Source organism: Solanum verrucosum, unplaced genomic scaffold (genome assembly GCF_900185275.1).
Source record: "Solanum verrucosum unplaced genomic scaffold, falcon-dt-bn FXZP01000107.1, whole genome shotgun sequence".
Taxonomy (NCBI): Eukaryota; Viridiplantae; Streptophyta; class Magnoliopsida; order Solanales; family Solanaceae; genus Solanum; species Solanum verrucosum.
In genome coordinates, this window is record NW_026020273.1 from 295,263 (window position 1) to 300,407 (window position 5,145).

Consider the following 5,145-nt stretch of genomic DNA (forward strand, 5'->3'; position numbering starts at 1 on the left):
AGTTACAGTCAGATTTTAGTCTCAGTATGTTACAAACTTGGTCATTACATTCAGTTAGATCATGTTCAGCATATTCAGTATAGTATCTTGCTTATCTCATATCATTGCTAAGTTACTTTGTTCAGTTATGTATGTTGTTCAGCTTTACTCTATCCTGCATGCTCAGTACTTTTCAAGTACTGACGCATACTCTGCGCTACATCTTCTCGTGATGTAGGCTCAGGTCCTCAGCTTTCAGATCACCCATAGATCAGTTCCCAATCTTCAGCTCACTAGCATCAGTGGTGAGTCCTCATTCCCCGAGGATGACAGACATGTTTGTTTTTTATTTTTAGTCTTTAGTTTAAGTTTTTTCTAGATTTAGTTAGGGCATGTCCCAGCACTTCTAGTCAGATAGAGGCTTATTTCAAACATAGTTAGTTTTAATTTTAGTTTTAGCATTTGAGTTTTATTTCAGTATCTTAAACTCTTATCAGTTATATATATATATATATTCAGACTTAGAATGGGTTTTCCCCATTAGTTCAGTTTATCTTTTGACTTAGCTTCCGCATAGTATTTTCATACTTCAGTTTATTTAGTATGCATATGATATGCCAGCAGGGTTTGCGTGGGGTCACTCTTGATCCTAGGTACCGTGTCCACGTCTTGGGGTAGTTTCGGGGCGTGACACATAACCTCAAGAGGAAAGGCTACTGGTGACCTTTTTTATATTGATATTATTTTTTATTTTCTTGGTTAAGTTTGTTTACATAATTGAGTAAAGTAAAAAAACAATATTACTAAAGAAACGTCACTTTCTCCCCATATTTAAATTTTGAATGTATTTAGAAATGTTTCAATGAAAGCCAGTCATTTTGGTCTCAAAAAACAATTAACTCTATGACAATCTGTAAATCATTTAAAAGCACTTGACCATTGTTTTTTCAATTTATCATTAATTACTAAAAATCCTTAATTTAGTAATATTAATTATATTTCAAAACATTATATACTATATAATATGATACACATGTGTAACTCAAGTGCCATGAAACTAGTATATTTAATAATAGGGAACAACCAAAATATTTGATGGAAGAATAGGGAATTATTCTCCTATCTTATACATATTTATTAATCCCTCCTTGTTTTGAACAGATGTAATCGTAGTTATATTCTAATACTTCCTTGAAGATTAGGCACTCCACAATCTAAACCGTAAATAGTGACATTCACTAACCTCTTTCTTTCCCTGCAGTGCTTGAACAGACTTTCAAGAAATTACACTTACATGTCAGGAAATTATATACTCTATTTCATCTTCTATTTTCATGTTTTCTAAGAGAAGAGACTATATGTCTTAGGAAGGAAGTAATATAATTTATCATCTACGGAATAACCCATTTTCCATTACATAAAAATAAAATTATTATCATCAAACAGAGAGTTCTCAACATATGATTATTAGCTTTAAACTTATAAATCTGGAAAGTTTTATCAAACTCTTTAAGGGATCATAAGGCAGGATTAAATGGTCATGGTGACAAATGTTCCTAAAAAATTGTGATTTTCCTTCCAGATTCTAGACACACATGAGGTATTTTGGTCCCAAAGTTGGAGCATCGTGATCAATACTTGTTAGGCATGCTCAAGTGGTTGAACATTTCCACCATTAATCGGTAGTCTGGATTGAGTGTACATTGGAGGGTTAGTGAGAACACTGTTGATCCTCCTAATAAGGTGGTAGGATGGAATAAGGCTGGGCACCGGAACGGGTTGTACCGGTACCATTCCGGTCCGTTCCGGTACCATTCCGGTTCGTTCCGGTCCGGTAGTATTCGGGACGGGATGGGATACGTTGAACCGGTACACGGAACGGAACAGTACCATGATTTGGTACCGGTATACCGGTACCGGTTCATCCCGGTTCATTCCGGTTCCGTTCCGGTCCGGTCCCGGTAAATCATTTTTAATTAAAATAAAAAATAATATTTTTTTCATTATTTACTTTTATTAGCATTTCTTTTTTGTTTATTTAATTTTTAAAAATTACAAACTTAAGTTATTTAACTTACAAGTTATAAGTATAACTTAATAACTTATAAACTTCAAAAGATTCAAATCTTTAAAACTTATAACATAACTACATAAGCTCAAAAACTAAAAAAAAAAACTTTATTAAACTTAACTTACAAACTTATATACGTAAAAATTAAAAAAAATATCTTTAAAATAAACTTAAGTAAAATTATTACAAATTTTAAAACTTAATTACTATAAATGAATATAACTTAGAAAAATAAAAAAAACATTCGTATTTTCGTAATTCAAAATAACTCAAAAAAATAATTATTTTTTGAAATAACTATATGTGCCGTCCCGTTTATCCCATCCCGTCCCGTTCCGGTCCATTCCGGTCCGTCCCGGTATATAGTGGGACGGGACGGAACTGAGCCTCCATCCCGGTAGTTCCGGTCCGGTTCATCCCGGTACCGGTCAACAACCCGGTCAAACCGTCCCGTTCCGGTCCGGTACCGGTTCGTTCCGGTCCGGTGCCCAGCCTTAGGATGGAAAAGAAAGAGTCGGTTTTTAACTACTCCCTGAATCTTCTCTTTGGTCATTTAGAGAATGAATTAGAAGCTAATCCTGACCTTAAGTCTCATTTAAAACATTGCAAGAAATAAAAGATATATAATTGAACTTGAACTAACTGGTACCTCTGATAATAAATCTCCTGACCACATCCAACTTTGCAGCAATATATGAAAGATGAGCAGTCTGTGATCAAAATGATCAATAAAATTTGTATCACTTCTGAGCCAATAAAAAGAATCACACCAAAAAGCAGGTGAATTACAAAAGGATAAAAAATAGAAATCAGTTCTCTATTGGATTTTATCGCTGTGATGAAAGTATATCAAGCTAAGTAAGCCTGAAGGTGTATTCAGTAACTGTGACTATATGGTTTTTGGCCAAAGAAAATTGAAGTAAGAACATTTGGAACAAAATAAAAACATCACATATAACGATGCTTGATTGACAAGACAAGCTTTGAATGGAAGATCCGCCAAACATCTTTCCTTGTTAATGCTAAAATCTTTCATTTATAGGAGTTCATCACTTGAAATGTGCAGCAGTTGCAAAAAAGAAAAAGAAGTTTTTATTCAAAATGCATATAGGAAACCACGTCTACTACATTATTTTACTATGCCCTAAATCTCCCAGAAATGACTGATTAAGTCATGTTTGAATAAAAGTAATCATGATTGAAGATAGTGAAGGGCAGAAAGCCAAGTCTATTACAATGTTTATTCTTCTTCTTCTCTGCCTCCTCCTCCTCCCACTTCTTCTGGTGTATCTAGACAAAGTTATATACATAATAAATTTGAAAAGAATAAGAAATAATTTAAACTTGTTTAAAGTAAAAAAGGAGACCTAGAAATTAGAAAATGCCATTGAAGTCAAACAAAGAAGGCACACAACATCTCTATGAAAATGTCGATTGCTTTAGTTGAGGTGTTTTAAACATAAATTTGAAAGGAATCGCTAATCCTGACATTAAACCGCATTTAGGACATTACAAGAACTAAAATACAAAATTGAACTTCAACTAACTTGTACCTTTGATAATAACTCTTCTGATGTCATCCAACTTTTCATCAATATACGCCTGCTAAGCAGTCGTTACATAATTGGAGGGCATCTTATGGGCATAAGCTAATGTTGGGTGGAAGCAATACATTGGATAATCAACTATGTCCAGAATTGCAACATTTTTGTACACATTGATGTTGGTATCATACTCATATAGATCATGATACTGTTTTGGGGGACGTCGTACCAGAAAAGACACTTGCTTGTTGTCGATCCAGACTGGAATGCATATACTATGACCATCCAGACCTAAAAGAAAGTTGTCCAAAGTGTGGGAAACCCTCCAACAACTGCTTGCTCTGTCATAAGTGCCAATGACTATGTACTTTCTGAAAATGCATACAAGGGTAAGTAAACCTTGTGCCCTCCCTAGCCATATATCGCTACCACTCATATCCCTACTAGCCAAAATTTTCCCATAGTTGAGAACATAATGATCAATAAACTTGGGAGGTTCAATGAGTATACCCTCTTCTTTCTTTTTATCAAGAGCCAGAACACTACCGTCACTTCTGAGAAAATACAGAGAATCATGCCAATAAACAGGTGGACTACCGAGGTAAGGATATGAAACTATTGGTTCTTAGTTGGATTTCAAGCCACAAGACAGTTTGCTCTGATGAAAGTAAGTGAAATTTGTAGAACAAGTTGGAATTTTCAACCAGGTTACTTATGGTTACCAATTTTTATTGATCTGCATTAGGGTAATCAACCACTAGGCTTGTTTTTTCTAACTCATTTCTAGGAGCATTCGGATATGGAATAAATTGACGCTCTCCAGTTAAGGGATTGAAAACACAATAACTCCTAATTCTCTCAAACTCAAAGAGAATCAAACCATTAAATGAGCCCAAAATCTCTATGCCAAAACATAACGTCGTCACAGATAGAGTGATAGGGTTAAAAGTTATTTTTTGGAATTGTCTGATTAATCTCCCATCATGTACTAAATAGATGAGTTGTGTAGAAGTGACTTTTTGGCGTTGGAACAATGTTTTGCAAAATTCAGGATGAGATATCCTACCCTTAGATTACATTGAACAACAAACTTCAAGGGCCAGCAAGAGATGATCTTCATAGCTATATCATCTGGCATTTTTACACTCCATGATAGAACACTGTGTTCCTCTACTCTATTGCAGTTTCTCATGCCCTTAATTCTTTCTATTCTCTTTTTCGAGTCCATTAAGGAAGACAACAAATGTTTTGCCCTAAAACAAGTTGGTGTTAAATAGTATAAAGCTTTATTAGGGAAATCTCCGAAGTGATTCGGTATATTCTGCTGAACAATCAATGAACTAGATATCTGGACCTATAATAAATTATTCTCTTTAAGAAATCAAAACAACAAATAATATATATTGTTCAAATTAATTATATCCCGCTTAAGATAATTAAGTGTGGTTAATCAATTCGTGAATTTTGTTTATTTAAGGATATGACACTTCAAGTCCATATAAGCAGACTATTAGTTAATTACCCAATCAATGTGGAACTCTAACACCCGCC

General features: G+C 34.3%; 1 pseudogene; it reads right to left on the reverse strand.

The window, feature by feature from the left end:
- Window positions 1–3,592: 3,592 nt before the first annotated feature.
- Window positions 3,593–4,786, reverse strand: LOC125833798 (uncharacterized; annotated as a pseudogene).
- Window positions 4,787–5,145: the final 359 nt, after the last annotated feature.